At 37.9% G+C, this 18,694-nt stretch overlaps 1 protein-coding gene and 1 pseudogene across 7 annotated transcripts in view; one reads left to right on the forward strand and one right to left on the reverse strand.

Moving 5' to 3' along the window:
* ATRX (ATRX chromatin remodeler) overlaps positions 1-18,694 on the reverse strand; it is a 242,716-nt gene that overhangs the window by 66,815 nt on the left and 157,207 nt on the right. The window lies entirely within an intron of this gene.
* LOC309652728 (large ribosomal subunit protein uL16-like) lies at positions 75-18,691 on the forward strand (annotated as a pseudogene). Its single transcript has 4 exons — positions 75-83; positions 2,465-2,547; positions 10,712-10,718; positions 11,204-18,691. The product of its transcript is annotated as a large ribosomal subunit protein uL16-like (transcript).

The following is an 18,694-nucleotide window of genomic DNA, read 5'->3' on the forward strand; positions in this document are numbered from 1 at the left end:
CACAGAGAGGGAGAGAGAGAAAAAAGACAACCCTAGGAGAGAAAGAGCTCTGCACTCTGAGAGAAAGACACAAGATGGGGGAGGTAAGGTAGAGGGGACCCTGGAAGAGGGAGGTAAAGAGACAGAGAATCAGAAAGACACACAAAGGCACATATAAACATACATATATGTACACAGAGGAAGAAAGACATGGGGGAGGGGCACTAAGTGAGACAGTAAGCAAGAGACAGACCCTGAGAAAGTGCAAGTATGAGAAACAGAACGTGGGGGCGGGAGGGCTCAGAAAGACAGAGACCCAAAGAGATGAAGCCCCTCAGGTCCTGAGACAGTATAAACCCCAAAGCACACCCCAAGAGATAGGGACCAGGAGAGAAAGACCTAGAGACCCAAAGAGAGAGGGAGAGAGGAAAAGAAGAAGGGAAGGGAGACTGACTCACGTAGAGATCAAGGGAGAAAAGATCTTAGGGGCAGGAAACATTTCACTGTGCTACTAGAATTCTGGAAAACTCAAACAAGGATTGATCCCAGCATCACCATATCATGTTAAATCATTTTGCTCTTACTTTCCCCATAAACTTTGACTATAAAAGGTGTAAACAGATTGCCAACAGACACATGAAAGAATGTTCAACATCATTAATCATTAGAGAAATGCAAATCAAAACTACAATGAGATATCATCTCACACCGCTCAGAATGGCCATCATCAAAAAATCTACAAACAATAAATGCTGGAGAGGGTGTGGAGAAAAGGGAACCCTCTTGCACTGTTGGTGGGAATGTAAATTGATACAGCCAGTATGGAGAACAGTTTGGACGTTCCTTAAAAAACTAAAAATAGAACTACCATACGACCCAGCAATCCCACTACCGGGCATATACCCTGAGAAAACCATAATTCAAAAAGAGTCATGTACCAAAATGTTCATTGCAGCTCTATTTACAATAGCCAGAACATGGAAGCAACCTAAGCGTCCATCAACAGATGAATGGATAAAGAAGATGTGGCACATATATACAATGGAATATTACTCAGCCATAAAAAGGAACGAAACTGAGTTATTTGTAGTGAGGTGGATGGACCTAGAGACTGTCATACAGAGTGAAGTAAGTCAGAAAGAGAAAAACAAATACCGTACGTTAACACATATATATGGAATCTAAAAGAAAAAAATGGTCATGAAGAACCTAGTGGCAAGATGGGAGTAAAGATGCAGACCTACTAGAGAATGGACTTGAGGGTACGGGGAGGGGGAAGGGTAAGCTGTGACAAAGTGAGAGAGTGCCATGGACATATATACACTACCAAACGTAAAATAGATAGCTAGTGGGAAGCAGCCACATAGCACAGGGAGATCAGCTTGGTGATTTGTGACCATCTAGAGGGGTGGAATAGGGAGGGTGGGAGGGAGGTAGACGCAAGAGGGAAGAGATACAGGAACATATGTATATGTATAACTAATTCACTTTGTTATAAAGCAGAAACTAACACACCATTGTAAAGCAATTATACTCCAATAAAGATGTTAAAAAAAAAAGTGTAAGAAGAGAGTAACACAAAATAATCTATGAAAGATATAAACAGTTCAGTTTAAAATAAGGAATGTACAGGTTTAACCTGTTTCTGTATCTTCTCTCAATTGCCTTTTAATGCAAAGTACTTTAAATTTTTATATATTTTGTTATAAAATATTTTACATATTCAGAAAAGTATATAGAATATAAAGAACAGCAGTGTTCCCATATCCCATCTTCATCAAATTTTAAAACACGTTAAATCTACTTCTGATGCAATTGAAGCCTAATATGTGACCCTAACCAATACTGTTCTCTTCTATCCCCCCTTCTTTTTGAAAAGTAAATAAAACCCTTAACTTTATATTTACTATTTATGTTCATGTTTTTATATTTTCACTACATTTGTATCACTAAACTGTAATTATGTGTCAGGGTTTTAAACTATATGTAAATGGTACCATACTGTTTGTATAATTTTACAACCTACTTTTTCACTGAATGGAGTTTTTCATTTTCCACTCAAAGTGAGACTTATTCAATAATTCTAACTGCCATATAGTATTCCACTGCATGAATGTACCATAATTTATTAGTTCTCCTGTTCATAGACATTTAGATTATTTCTCATGTTTGGCTACTGTGAAATAACTGCAATGAACACTCAGTGTTGTTGTATTTTTCTAGAATGTTGTCTACTTCATCTAAGTTTAAAATTTTCTGGTATAAAATTATGCTCATGATTCATAAAATATCACATTAAACATACCTACTCTATATTCTTATCAAATAGTTCTAATATCTGTGGTTCTTGACAATCTGATCATGCTGTTTGTTTTTTGTGTTAACTTTGTCAGGCTGACTGATAACTTATTTTGTTGCTAACTTTTCCTAATGTTGATTGCTTCTTTAGGTACTCTATAACTTTTTCTTGTCATTTCACTTTCAGTGTAGCTGTAATATGAGAGAATCCTCGGTAGCCTGGGTTGACATCATACAACTCCACAGTGATTCTGCATCTGCTTCTGTCAGGTACTCCAGGGGATCACCAACCCAGAATTACTTTTGAGGTTAGTATTTCAGCTTGAGATTTTTAGACTATGTAAATAATGTAAATTCAAACCATAAACCATGTGAGGGAAAGCCCATGATTATGAATCCAAGAAAACTATTTTTGAAACCCATAGCCCAGGGTGACACAGATAAGCTTCCTTGTCATCTCCTTGTCATCTCTCTGGATTGATGGGAAAAATTTTTTCTATCCTATTCTTCTATGGAGTATGTACCTATGTTAAACAGATTCAGCTTTAATCTGAGTTCTAAGAACTCTCCACCTTATAGAGGGCTCAAGGCCTTGAATCTTACCCCTGGCTAGGTGAAAACCAAAGCTGCTACTCTCAAGACTAGCCTATCCCTAGAGCTTCCGTAGCATACCTTCTTGAACTTACTGTTTAGGTTATCAGTTCCTTCTTTTTTGTCTGGGTCCTGGTGATTTCCATTACTTTTACAGAGCTCATTATGCATTTGTATTTAAACCACAATAAACTATTGCCTAAATGTACCATATATTTTCAAGATTCCATGCCTTTCCTTGAATGTCTTATATTACATTCTCCCCCTATTTTCTTGACCAACTTCCATGCATATTTTACTATCTTTCAAGAGTCAACAAAAATTTCATCTTAGAACAGCCTTCTTAAGAGGGTGACCCTTGGCTGTTGTCTGGGACCTTGAATGGTAAACCGTTCCCTGTACTGATTTTAAACTTTCCCTGAGAAGAGGGGATTGCTGCGCCTCGTCTAGGCACCTAGAAAGAAAACACCTGTTTTCGTTCTGGGAGTCTGGAATTTGGTAAGAGCCAGGCAGAAAGTGCCTATGTCACCAGTCCCCAGTAAAAACCTTGGGTACTTAGTCTCTAATGAGCTCCTCTGGTAGACAACACTTCACATATGTAGCCATAACTTGTGGCTGCAGAAATTAGTACATCCTGTGTGACTTCACTGGGATAGGACTCTTGGAAGGTTATGCCTGGTTTCCTCTGGACTTTGACCAATATGTGCCTTTTCCCTTTCCTGATTTTGCTTTGTACCCTTCTGTTGTAATAAACCATAGTCCTGAATATGACTACATGCTGAGTCCTATGAATCACCAAACCAGGGGGGAGCTTTGAGGAATCCTGACACATAGCTTATCAAGCATATGCTAACTAAAATTCCTTTCTACAATTAGTCAACTGGCAAATAATCAGTGCCTTTGGGAATTTTGCAGTTCCACAGACTGCACACAACTTCAGCAATGGTTACCCAATTTAATTAAGGTAATTTATATACGGTAAAAGTGTAAGCAATTATAAAAAAAGCTGGCAGAAAGGGAGTACAAATGTGGCAGCTAAATAAGAAGTCTAAAAGCTTAGCACAGGTGACAATTTCTGTGCAAATACAATAGATTCATTCTAATTGTAATCCTGTTGGATATAATCACAACAGAGTAATCTCTAAAAAAAATAAAAAGTGACCCAGAAAACTATGGGCTACTCCAGTTCATAAATATCCTGAATAAATAATTAAAACCTGCAAATAGATACTTCATGCTGAATATTCTTACTTCATCATCGACATGGATTAATCATTCCTTCTGTTATAACTCTGTATTGTGTATGCATACATGACAAGTAACAGTGAATTAATAAATCAAAGCCACTTCTAAATATCTACTCCGGATATCAAAAAAATGTTTACAAGGCAAGGCACAATGGAAATACAAACAAATAGAAAGCAACACTTTTATCCCTAATTTCTTCAAGCAATCTAAATATATATTTAAACACTGTATTTGCAGCAAGATACACTGTAGTTTTTTTTTCTTATAATAACGAACTTTATTTTATACCAGAATTCTACTACACAAGAATATTGGGAGGAGTCATTGGAAATGCAGATTATTGTTAAATGCAACTTAAAAAATACTCTCCCCATCCCATTTAGGTAGCACAGATGTTTCTATGCCTACTAAACTCAGTGGCGCTATTGGAAATGCAACATATTTGCCAATCTAGTGAAGAACATTCCCCACCAGACCAAGCACCTCTGAAGACCAGGCCCCTTTGCTTTTCCTTTGATTTCTGGTGTCAGCACACTGATATGCACTAGGTATTTTTGAATCAATAGAATGACTGAAAGAATTAGGCTATAAATTCATCTATCAATCAATCAATCAATCACCATCATCACTGTCGTCAAAATGTATCCCAAAGTAAAAGACCAGCAGAACCAAAGAATCAGAGATATTTCTTACCACCTCCTAAAACTGAATCTCTTTCCTGACTCCACCCCCTTTTCAGGCTACCACCTCACCCCTTATCTCTTCTTACCTTTTTTTAAATTGAAGTGCAGTTAATTTACTATGTTGTGTTAGTTTCAGATGTACAGTAAAGTGATTCAGTTATATATATATATATTCTTTTTCTGATTCTTTTCCCTTATAGGTTATTACAAAATATTGAGTATAGTTCCCTGTGCCATACAGTAGGTCCTTGTTGATCATCTATTTTATATATAGTAGTGTGTATATGTTAATCCCAAACTAATTTATCCCTCCTCCCCTTTCCCCTTTGGTAACCATAAGTTTGTTTTCTGTCTGTGGGTCTATTTCTGTTTTGTATATAAGTTCATTTGTATCATTTTTCTTTTTTGATCTTCCACATATAAATGATATCGTATGGTATTTGTCTTTCTCTTTCTGACTTACTTCACTTAGTATGATAATCTCTAGGTCCATCCATGTTGCTGCAAATGGCATTATTTCATTCTTTTTTATGGCTGAGTAATATTCCACTGTATACATATGTATGTGTGTGTTTATGTATATATATACATACACACATACACACACACACACACACACACACACACACCCCACATCTTCTTTATCCATTCATTTGTTGATGGACATTTAGGTTCCTTTCATGTCTTGGTTATTGTAAATAGTGCTGCAATGAACACTGAGGTGCATGTATCTTTGCAAATTATGTTTTTCTCTGGATATATGCCCAGGACTGGGATTTCAGGATCATATGGTATCGCTGTGTTTTAGTTTTTTAAGAAACCTCCATCACCTCACACCAGTCAGAATGGCCATCATCAAAAAGCCTACAAATAATAAATGCTGGAGAGGGTGTGGAGAAAAAGGAACTCTCCTACACTATTGGTGGGAATGTAAATTCATACAGCCACTATGGAGAACAGTATGGAGATTCCTTAAAAAACTACACTGTAGGGCTTCCCTGGTGGCGCAGTGGTTAAGAATCCACCTGCCAATTCAGGGGACACGGGTTCAAGCCCTGGTCCGGGAAGATCCCACATGTCACAAAGCAACTAAGCCCGTGCGCTACAACTACTGACCCTGCGCTCTAGAGCCCACGAGCCACAGCTACTGAGCCTGCGTGCCACAACTACTGAAGCCCGCATGCCTAGAGCCTGTGCTCCGCAACAAGAGAAGCCACCACAACAAAAGCCCCGCTCACTGCAACTAGAGAAAGCCTGTGCGCAGCAATGAAGACCCAACGCAGCCAAAAATAAATAAATAAATTTTTAAAAACCTACACTGTAGTTTTAGAAATAAAGGTAGAATATCATTAAAATATTATATGTATAAATAGTAGTACTAGTAGAATGGTAAACTCTGCAAGTGTATTTTGCACATTGATATAACCCAAGCTTCTTGAGCTGTCCCAGGCACATAGTAAGAACACAATAAACATTTGTTGAATGAATAAATATGGTATGTTAATGCTAATATTATGGTCCTACCTCATACACCAAGATTCTATCACAAAAGATTATATCCATACAATAAATTATATACATTTTGTTTTTTAATTGCGTTACAATTAACATACAATATTATATTAGCTTCAGGTGCACCACATAGTGATTAGATGTTTTTATACAGTATGCAACGATAACCACAATAAGACCAGTTATCATCCATCACCATATTTTACAATATTACTGACTACATTCCCTATGTGCACATTAAATGCCTGTGACTTACTAATTTTATAGCTGGAAGTTTGTACCACTTAACTCCCTTTACCTATTTCATCCATTCCCCCAAGATGCACCCCCTTCTGCCAACCACCAGTTTGCTCTAGATATCGATGAGTCTGTTCCTATTTAGTTTTGTTCATTAGTTTTGTTTTTTACATTCCACATATAAGTTAAATCATACAGTCTTTGTTTTTCTTGGTCTGACTTATTTCACTTACCATAATACCCTGTAGGTTGATCCACATTGTCATAAAGGCAAGATTTCATTCTTTCTTATGGCTGAGTAGTATTCCATTACACACACACACACACACACACACACACACACACACACCTTCTTTATCCATTCATCTACTGATGGACACTTACGTTGCTTCCATATCTTGGCTACTGTAAACAGTGCTGCAATGAACACGGGAGTACACATATATTTTCAAATTAGTGTGTTTGTATTCTTCAGATAAATATCCAGAAGTGGAAATGCTGCATCATACGGCATATGGTAGTTCTACTTTTAATTTTTTGAGGAACCGCCATGGTTTTCATAATAGCTGCAACAATTTACCTTCCCACCAACAGTGCACAACAGTACCCTTTTCTCCACATCTTCACCAACACTTGTTGTTTCTTGCTTTTTGATAACAGCCATTCTGACAGGTGTGAGGTTGTATCTCACTGTGCTTTTGATTTGCATTCTGCTGATGATTAGTGATGTTGAAGGCCTTCCCATGCTCCTGTTGACCATCTGTATGTCTTCTTTGGAAAAATGTCTATTCAAGTTCTCTGCCCAGTTTTTAATTGGGTTGTTTTTTGATGTTGAGTTGTATGAGTTAGTTATATATTTTAGATATCAACCCCTTATGGGATATATCACATGCAAATATATTCTCCATTTAATCCCATTAAACAAATGGGACTACTTTGATGTAGTCCCATTTGTTTAATTTTACTTTTGTTGCCCTTGCCTGAGGAAACAGATTCAAAAAAAAAATATTTCTAAGACCCATGTCAAAGAGCATACTGCCTATGTTTTCTTCTAGGAATTTTAAAGTTTAAGGTCTTACATTTAAGTCTTTAATCAATTTTGAGTTTCTTTTTGTATATGGTGTAAGAAAGTGGTCCAGTTTCATTCTTTTGCATATAGCTGTCCAGTTTTCCCAACACTATTTTATTTCAAGAGACTGTCTTTTCCCCACTGTATGTTCCTGCCCCCTTTGTTGTAGATTAATTGAACATATGAGCTTCAGTTTATTTCTGAATTCGCTACTGTGTTCCATTTATCTATGTGTCGGTTTTTGTGCTAGTACTATACTGTTTTGACTATTAAAGCTTTGTAGTATAATTTCAAGTCTGGAAGCATGTTATCTCCAGCTTTGTTCTTCTTTCTCAAGATTGCTTTGGCTATTCGGGATCTTTTCTGTTCCATACAAATTTTAGAATTGTTCTCATTCAGTCAAAAATGCCACTGGTATTTTGACAGGAATTGCATTGAATCTATAGATGACTTTGGTAGTATCAACATTTTAATGATATTGACTCTCCAATACACGAGCACAAAGTATATTTCCATTATTTTTGTGTCATCTTCCATTTTGTTCCTCAATATCTCAGTTTTCAGAGTACAGGTCTTGTGCCTTGGTTAAATTTAAACCTAGATATTTTATTCTTTTTGATGCAATTGTAAATGGGAAAGTTTTCTTAATTTCTCTTTCTGCTAGTTCATTACTAGTGTACAGAAATGCAACAGGTTTCTGTATATATATATTTTTTTAAATTTTATTTTATTCATTTATTTATGGCTGTGTTTTATTTATTTATTTATGGCTGTGTTGGGTCTGCGAGGGCTTTCTCTAGTTGCGGCAAGTGGGGACCACTCTTCATCGCGGTGCGCAGGTCTCTCACTATTGCGCCCTCTCTTGTTGCGGAGCACAGGCTCCAGACGCGCAGGCTCAGTAGTTGTGGCTCACGGGCCTAGTTGCTCCGCGGCATGTGGGATCTTCCCAGACCAGGGCTCAAACCCGTGTCCCCTGCATCGGCAGGCAGATTCTCAACCACTGCGCCACCAGGGAAGCCCTGTGTATTTTTTTATGCTGAAACTTTACTGAATTTATTAGTTCTAACAGTTTTTTGGTAGAGTCTTTGGGGTTTTCTACATATAGTATCATGTCATCTGCAAATAGTGACAGTTTTACTGCTTCCTTTCCAATCTGGATGCTTTTTCCCTTTTTCTTGCCTAATGGCTGGGGCCAGGACTTCCAATACTATATTGAATAAAACTAGTGAGAGTCCATATCCTTGTCTTGTTCCTGATCTTAGAGGAAAAGCTTTCAGCTTTTCACCACTGAGCATATTACCTGTGGGTTTTTCATAAATGGCTTTTACTATGATGAGATATGTTCTGTCTGTACCCACTTTGTTGAAAGTTTTCATCATAAATGGATGTTGAATTTTATCAAATGCTTTACCTGCATCTACTAAGATGATCATTTGATGTTTATCCTTTGTTTTATTAATGTGGTATATCACATTGATTGATTTACAGATGTTAGACCATCCTCGTACCTCTGCAATAAATTTCATTGATCATGGTGTATGATCCTTTTAATGCATTTTAAAATCCAGTTTGCTAATATTTTGTTAAAGATGTTTGCATCTGTGTTCATCAGGGACATTAGCCTGTAGACTATTTTTTTGGTGGTGTCTTTGTCTCATTTTGGTATCAGGGTAACACTGGCCTCATAAAATGAGTTTGGAAGTGTTCCTTCCTTTTCACTTTTTTGGAATATTTTGAGAAGAATAGGTACTTACTCTTCTTTAAATGTTCAAGATAATTCACCTGTGAAGCCATCTGGACCTGGACTTTTGTTTTTAAACTACAGATTCAATATTGTTACTAGTAATAGATCTATTCAGATTTTCTATTTCTTCATGATTCAGTCTTGGAAAATTGTGCATTTCTAGGTATTTATCCATTTCTCCCAGGTTGTCTAGTTTGTTGCCACACAATTGTTCATAGTAGTCTCTTATGATCCTTTGTATTTTGGTGGTGTTGGTTGTAACTTCTCCTCTTTCATTTCTGATTTTATTTATTTGGGTTCTCTCTTTCTCTTGATGAGTCTGGCTAAATATGTGATTTTGTTTATCCTTTCAAAGAAACAACACTTATTAGTTTCATTGAATTTTCCTTTTTTTTAAAGACTCAGCTTCAGTTATTTCCACTCTGCTCTTCATTATTTGGTTTCTTTCACAAACTTTGGGCTTTGCCTGTCCTTCTTCTTCTTGTTCCTTTAAATGTACCTTTACATGTCTTATTTGACATTTTTCTTATTTCTTCTAGTAGGCCTGTACCACTATGAACTTTCCTCTTAGAACTGCTTTTGCTGCATCCCATAGATTTTGTAATGGTGTGTTTCCATTTTCATTTGTCTCAAAGTATTTTTTTATTTCCTCTTTCATTTCTTCGTTGATCTATTGCTTGTTTAGTAGCATGATTTTTAGCCCCCCATATTATTGCTTTTTCCAGTTTTTTTCTTGTACTTGATTTCTAGTTTCATACCACTGTGATCTGAAAAGATGCTTGATATGATTCCAATCTTCTTAAATTTATTAAGACTTGTTTTGTGACCTAACATGTGACCTATCCTGGAGAATGTTCCATTTTGTGACCTAACGTGATCTATCCTGGAGAATGTTCCATGTGCACTTGAGAAGAATATGTATTCTGCTGCTTTTGGATGAAATGTTCTATATTTATCTATTAAATGCATCCGGTCAAATACCAGATTTAAGGCCAGTGTTTCCTTACCGATTTAGTGTCTAGATGATCTATCCATTGATGTAAGTGGGGTATTAAAGTCCCCTATTATTACTGTATCACTGTCAATTTCTCCCTTTATTTCCATTGACACTTTCTTTATATATTTAGACACTCCTATGTTGGATGCATGAATATTTACAAACGTTATATCCTCTTGTTTGGATTGACCCCATTAACACTATGGCATGCTTTTCCTTGTCTTTTGTTATAGTTTTTGTTTTAAAGTCTATTTTGTCTGACATGAGTATTGCTACCCCAGCATTCTTTACTTTACAATTTGCAAGGAATATCTTTTTCTATCCCCTCACTTTCAGTTTATGTGTGTCTTTAGATCTGAGGTGAGTCTCCTACAGGCAGCATATAGATGGGTCATGCTTTTTTATCCATTCAGCTACCCTATGTCTTTTGATTGGAGCATTTAGTCCATTCACATTTAAAATAACTATTGGCAGGTATATACTTATTGCCATTTTTTAACTTGTTTTCTGGTTGTGTTTTTAGTTCTTCTCTGTTCCAGTCTTACTCTCTTCATTTCTTCCCTTATCGTTTGACGGATTCCTTTAGTTTTATGTTTGGATCCCTTTCTCTTTATTTTTTTGTGTATCCATTGTAGGTGTTTTTGATTTGTGGTTATCATGAGGTGTGTGTATGTATGTATGTATGTGTATATACATCAACCTGTATATATACCCAATTATTTTAAGCTGACAGTCACTTTAAGTTTGAAGGCATTCTAAAAGCACTACGTTTTGCTCTTTCCCTTCAACATGACTCTGAAAATCCTGTTGTCGCCATGGGCTGCTGCCCCGCCTGGTATTACTAGTATTGTAAGAACAATCTGTACCCAGAGTCTTGCTTCTGCCAAGGTGACCCTGATGCCAAGATCCACATCTTTGACCTGGGGTAGGAGAAGGCAAAAGTTCCGACTCTGTGGCTACATGGTGTCAAATGAGTATGAGCAGTTCTCCACTGGAGGCTGCCCATATTTGTGCCAACAAGTACACGGTGAAAAGCTGTGGTAAAGATGGTTTTCACATCCAAACGCCATCTCCACCCCTTCTACATCATCCACATCAACAAGACATTGTCCTGTGCTGAGGCTGACAAGCTCTGGGTAGGTATGTAGGGTGCCTATGGAAAGCCCCAGGGCACAGTGGCCACAGTACACACTTGTCAAGTCATCATGTCCATCCCCACCAAGCTGAAGAACAAGGAGCATGTGGTTGAGGCCCTACACAGGGCCAAGTTCAAGTTCCCTGGCCACCAGAAGATTCACATGTCCAAGAGTGGGGATTTACTAAGTTTAAAGTCGATGAATTTGAACATGTGGTGGCAGAAAAGTGACTTATCCCAGTTGGCTGTGGGGTTAAATACATCCTTAATCACGGCCCCTTGGACAAATGGCAGGCCCTGCACTCACAAGAGCCTTGGTGGTGTTGTCCATTCCTTGCTCATGCCCACCAATAAATCCTACTTTCCTGTCAATCAATCAAAAAAAGCACTCCATTTTCACTCGCCTGTCACGTTTTATTTTTTGTCGTTATATTTTACTTCTTTTTGTGTATCCCTTAACTACTTACTTCAGTTATAGCTGATTTTTTTTTTACTACTTGTCTTTAAACCTTCATACTAGCTTTTTAAAGTGACTGATACAATTCCTTTACTATATATTCTCCTTCACCAGTGATTTTTTTCTTTTCATATATTTTCTTATTTTTAGTTGTGATCTTTTCTTTTCCCCTTAAAGATAACCCTTTAGTATTTCTTGTAAGGCCAGTTTATTGGTGATGAACTCCTTTCGTTTTTGCTTGTCTGAAAAACTCCTTATCTCCCCTTCAAGTCTGAATGATAACCTTGCCAGGTACAGTGTTCTTGACTGTTAAGTTTTTATCCTCTCAGCACTTTAAATACATCATGGCACTCCTATCTGGCCCACAAAGTTTCTGCTTTAAAATCAGCTGACAGGCTTATGTGGTTTCGCTTGTATATGATTAGCTGTTTTTCTCTTGCTGTCTTTAAAATTCTCTTTTATTCTTAAACTTCTGCCATTTTAATTATGATGTACCTTGGTATGGGTCTCTTTGGGTTCATCTTGTTTAGGATCTCTATGCTTCCTGTACCTGGGTGTCTGTTTCCTTCCCTAGGTATGGATGTTTTCCGCCATTATTTCTTCAAATAAGTTTTCTGTCCCTTTCTCTCTTCTTCTTCTGGGACCCCTACAATATAAATATTAGTATGGTTGATGTTTCACAGAGGTCCCTTAAACTCTCATTTTTAAAAATTCTTCCTTCTTGTTGCTATTCTTATGGGGTGATTTCTACTATTTTATCTACCAGATTACTTATCCCTTCTGTATCATCTCATCTGCTTCTGATTCCCTCTAGTGTATTTTTTATTTCAGTTACTGTATTGAGTTCTGATTCTTTCTTACATTTTCTAAGTCTTTGTTAAAGTTCTCACTGAGTTCCTCCAATCGTCCTGAGTTTGGTGAGCACCCTTATGACTGTTTCTTTGAACTCTTTTATCAGGTAAACTACTTTTCTATTTCATTAGGGTTTATTTTTTCCTGGGGTTTTATTTTGTTATTTTGTTTGGACCATATTCCTCTATCTCATTACTTTGATCTTCTTTTGTGTTTCTATGAATTAGGTGAAACAGCTACCTCCCCAGATCTTGAAGAAGAGGCCTTGTGTGGGAACATTCCCTGTGTAGACTACTTGTGCCTAGAGGCTTTGGCAGGCCAGATGGGGCTGCAGTGGGCACCAGCTGGGGTTAATACCTGGGGACCACTATGCCCGAGGCTGCCTTGGTGGGACCACTGAACCTGGAGGAGGGCCCAGTCCAGGGGCAGCCCCCTGGGAAGTACTGCACCCAAGGCTGCCTTAGGAGGATAGCTGGAGCTGGAGAGGACCTGGTCCAGGGGCAGTCCCTGAAGAGTGCTGGGCCATAGGCTGCCTTGATGGGGCAGCTGGAGCTGGAGCAGATACAGGGCAGAAGGCGTCTGGGGGTGGAACTCCAAACAATAGTGATCACCAGTGCCTCCTACCCAGGCAAGGGCTCCAACAGTTCCCTGTCATTTAGGCAGAAACTCTAGGGTTAGGAAACAGATTTCCTTTACATATACTGTAGGTGCCTTTAAAGTTTTTTCACTGTGTCCCAGGGTGAGTGTGTCTGCATTTGGATCCCTCAGCAATCCATCTCCCTACCATAGATCACTGCGAAAGAGGAGGGGTTCCCATGGATACCGTGTCTCTGACTTTCCTACCAGTTTCTACGTGGTTCTTCTATTGGCAGCACCAGTTCATTCAGCCCCCAGGTCTTCTTCAAGAGGAAATGCGTTGTGTTTAGGTGTAGATCATTGTGCTCAGGGGAGGAGGCGAGCATAGGGTCTTCCTGTGCCGCCACCTTTCCAAGTCCACTCTATGCTTGTTTTCAAATATAAATGCTCACTGATAACGCTTACTCTGAAAACACAGGCATACCTCAGAGATATTGCAGGTTTGGTTCCAGACCATCACAATAAAGCGAATATCACAATAAAGCGAGTCACACAAATTTTCTGGTTTCCCACTACATATAATAGTTAGGTCTACACTATTCTGTAGTCTATTAAGTGTGCAAGAGCATTATGTCTTAAAAAACAATGTACATACCTTAATTTAAAAATACTTTATTACTAAAAAAATGCTTGCATCGTCTCGCTGAAGCAAGTCATAATCTTTTTGCTGGTGAGGGGTCTTGCCTCCATATTGCTGGCTGCTGACTGGTCAGGGTGGTGGTTGCTGATGACCGGGGTGGATGTGGCAATTTCGTAACATAAGACAACAATGAAGTTTGCTGCATCGATAATGGCTCTTCCTTTCATGAACAATCTCTCTGTAGCATGCAATGCTGTGTGACAGCATTTTACCCACAGTAGAACTTCTTTCAAAATGGGAGTCAATCCTCTCACACCCTGAAATGGATTTATCAACTAAGTTTATGAAATGTTCTAAATCCTCTGTTGTCATTTCCACCATCTTCACAGCATCTTCGCCAGGAGCAGATTCCATCTCAAGAAACCACTCTCTTTGCTCATCCATAAGAAGCAACTCTTCATCCATTAAAGTTTTATCATGAGATTGCAGCAATTCAGTCACATCTTCAGGCTCTTCTAATTCTAGTTCTCTTGCTATTTCCACCACATCAGCAGTGACTTCCTGCCCTGAAGACATGAACCCCTCAAAGTCATCCATGAGGGTTGGAATTCACTTCTTCCCAACTCCTGTTAATGTTGATATTTTGACCTCTTCCCATGAATCACGAATGTTCTTAATGGTACCTAGAATGGTGAATCCTTTCCAGGAGGTTTTCAATTGACTCTGCCCAGATCCATCAGTGGAATCACTGTCTATGGCAGCTTTAGCCTTACAAAGTGTATTTCTTAAATAATAAGACTTGAGAGTTGAAATGACTCCTTGATCCATAGGCTGCAGAATGGATGTTGTGTTAGCAGGCTTGAAAACAACATTAATCTCGTTGTACATCTCCATCAGAGCTCTTGGGTGACCAAGACAGTAATATTTTAGAATTACTGTCAATGAGCAGAAATATTTTGAAAGGAATCTTTTTTCTTTTTCTGACCAGTCGGTCTCAACAGTGAGCTTAAAATACTCAGTAAACCATGCTGTAAACAGATGTGAGGCCATCCATGCTTTGTTGTTCCATTTATAGAGCACAGGCAGAGCAGATTTAGCATAATTCTTAAGGGCCCTGGGATTTTCAGAATGGTAAATGAGCACTGGCTTCAACTTGAAGTCACCAGCTGCATTAGCTCCTAATAAGAGACTTAGCCTGTTCTTTGAAGCTTTGAAGCTAGGCATCGACTTCTCCTCTCCAGCTATGAAAGCCCCAGATGGCATCTTCTTCCAACAGAAGGCTGTTTTGTCTACACTGAAAACCTGTTGTTTAGTGTAGCCACCTTCATGAATTATCTTAGCTAGATCCTCTGGATGACCTTCTGCAGCTTCTACATCACCACATGCTGCTTCACCTTGCACTTTTATGTTATGGAGATGGCTTCTTTCCTTAAACCTCATGGAACCAACCTCTGTTAGCTTCAAACTTTTCTTCTGCAGCTTCCCCACCTCTCTCAGCCTTCATACAATTGAAGAGAGCTAAGCCTTACTCTGGATTAGGCTTTGGCTTAAGAGAATGTTGTGGCTGGTTTGATCTTCTATCCAGACCACAACAACTTTCTCCATATCAGCAATAAGACTGTTTCACTTTCTTATCATTCATGTGTTCACTGGAATAGCACTTTTAATTTCCTTCAAGAACTTTTCCTTTGAATTCACAACTTGGCTAACTGTTCGGCAAAGAGGCCTAGTTTTGGCCTATCTCGGCTTTCAACATGCCTTCCTCACTAAGCTTAATCATTTCTAGCTTTTGATTTAAAGTGAGAGACAAGCAAGTCTTCCTTTCACTTGAACACTTAGAGGCCACTGTAGTGTTATTAATTGGCCTGATTTCAATATTGTTGTGTCTTAGGGGATAGGGGGGCCTGAGGAGAGGGAGAGAGACAGGGGAAAGGCCAGTCGGTGGATCAGTCAGAACCCACACAACACAAAATTTATCAATTAAGTTGCCTGTCTTACATGGGTGCAGTTCATGGCTCCCCAAAACAGTTACAATAGTAACATCAAAGATGACTGACCACAGATCACCATAACAAACATAATAATAACAAAAAAGTTTCAAATATTGTGAGAATTACAAAATGTGACACACAGATACGGAGTGAACAATTGCTGTTGGAAAAATGGTGCTGATAGACTTGTTTAACACAGGGTTGCCACAAACCTTCAATTTGTGAAAAACACAGTATCTGTGAAGTGCAATAAAACAAGGTATGCTTATGCTGAAATAATAAATCAAATATTTTGAAGTAGTTTATATACAGTCATTTCCTCATCATAAAATGTCCTAATATGATACTAAACTAAAACACAGAGATGTGGATGCTGTAAGGTAAACTTAAATGACTTATTCAAGGTGTTGCTTCTCAAAAAGTTCAGAAAGCTACTGCAAAAGAATTAAGCGTAAACTCTTTGACGTGAAAGTGAAATATGCAGTAAAAATCATAGCTCAGTTATAGCCATCTACTTATTTAATATCCATTTCAATTTCCAGGTGCAACATTTTGGCTCTTTAATACTTCCTATTTAGGTTTTCTTACATTTACTATAAGAAAGTGATTTGCAAGGGGAATTCCCTGGCAATCCAGCGGTTAGGACTCGGAGCTTTCACTGCTGGGTCCCAGGCTGAATCTCTGGTCAGGGAACTAAGATCCCACAAGCCATGTGGCAGGGCAAAAAAAAAAAAAAAAGTGATTTCTTTTTAACACTTACACAGTACCAGGTATATATGATCATGTATTATGATCTACTCAGCCTTATATAGAGTTAATCTAGATCTAAAGAACAAAAATAGATTTTTATCATCTATTTGTTCTAGAAAATGTTTCTGATCAACTATACATGTAGATAGCTGCAATAAATAAAAAATACATCCATATATGAATGACTTCTATTTGACTGCACAGAGCTAAAATGAAACAAACACAATAGAGAAGTAGGCAAAGTTTGTCATTTGGAACCCACAGCCTTCCCTGTCTGCTTTTAAGTTCATAACATGTAGCAACCTACTCTCTGCTCCAGTTCTTTTCAAACTTTTTCATATTATGGCATATATGGAAAGCGACAGTACTTACAATAGCACACCAGGAAAACTGGAAGATGCTATTCATTTCTGAAGGTGACCCAGCTGCATAAGACCCCATCTATAGTTCCAAGTGATGAACACATCAATACCTCAGCATACTTTTATGTAATCCATTTAGAGCACAGTATGAGACACACTGGTTAGTCTACTCTCTCTTTTCTCTTAACCATAAGTTATGAGAAAAATTTAACAAGAATATTTTAAGAAAATCATTCCCAGGAGCAAAAAAACTTTAAGCTATTTATTTCTAATTACGAGATGAGAGACTAAGGAGAACTTAAGTGAAAATGCAGGTCAGGAGACCAGGGGAGGAGATAACAGGAGCTTCCCACTACTTTAAATTAAACTATAACCATTCCTTTACTACTCTTAGAAAAGCATACTTTAAATCTAGTTGGAAGATGAATTCTGATAATAAACTGCCTTTATGGGGTAACAGGAGAGAAAAACAAGAAAAGAAATTTTGTAGTTTAATTTTTACTATTCCCCTGATTTCTTAGAGAAGTAAGCCAGGGTCTGTGGTTAGGCTGCCATCTGTCTATCCCAAGGAGGTACTGAAGAGAGAAATGTTTATCAAGGAATCACCAAATTTGTTCAGCTGCAGGCCTGAGACCAGCTAAGCTTGTCTGTGCACAGGATCATTCACCTAGCTGGCATCCACATCTCTCTTCTCAGATGGTCTCTACTGCTTTGCTCCATGATTCGCAAATGCCACATATTTAGAGTTATTTACACTGTTTTGTCTTTAGATATTTGATATTTCAAATATTCAGATATCTGTTCCCAGCACTGGAGTTCCTAAACACCCAGTCGGGCTGCACTAGGAGTATACAGAGCCTGAACACTAAACCTTCAAATGTAGATATGAGTAAAGATAACTTTAGCCATTGGGAAGTTCAACGGAAGACTTTCACTGAGTATACACTCATGCACAAGAGAAAGAAAGAAAGAGAAAGCTAAACAGCTGACACAAACTGTACCTGAACAGGGGAAACCTAGAGACAATAAATATAGATTATGAACAATTAAAAAGGAAAAACACTAAACCAATAAAACTAGTTTTACTGTATAAAATGAATTATAATCATAGTTTATCATCTGAAATGCTTCCACTTATTTATATAGTAGTTAAGTGAAATTACCCTGGTGGGTTTGAAATGGGCTATATCTAGGTCTGAATCCCACTTCTACCAATCATTTATAAAAATAAAGATATAACAGCATTGCGAGGCTGCTCAAGAATTAAGTTAGCTAACACATGGAGTGAAAATAATACAGAGTTTAGGCATATACATGTAAATAAATGTTAGTTTTTCTTTTTTCCCTTCCTCTTAAATACCAGAGAGAGCACAATGGCTTGCTTGTAATTCAACATTCGTCAAATATTTGTTGTTATTACTTGTATCTGATTATCCTAGATGCTTACCAATTGAGGAAAGATATTCCTTTGAGCCAACTAGTGAGGATAATTAATAACTGAAAAAAGCACTGACATCAATGACATGACATTTTCTAAATCAATGTTCCATGATAAACACAACATTTATCAGAC

Source organism: Balaenoptera physalus (assembly GCF_965194825.1).
Source record: "Balaenoptera physalus genome assembly, chromosome: X".
Classification (NCBI taxonomy): domain Eukaryota; kingdom Metazoa; phylum Chordata; class Mammalia; order Artiodactyla; family Balaenopteridae; genus Balaenoptera; species Balaenoptera physalus.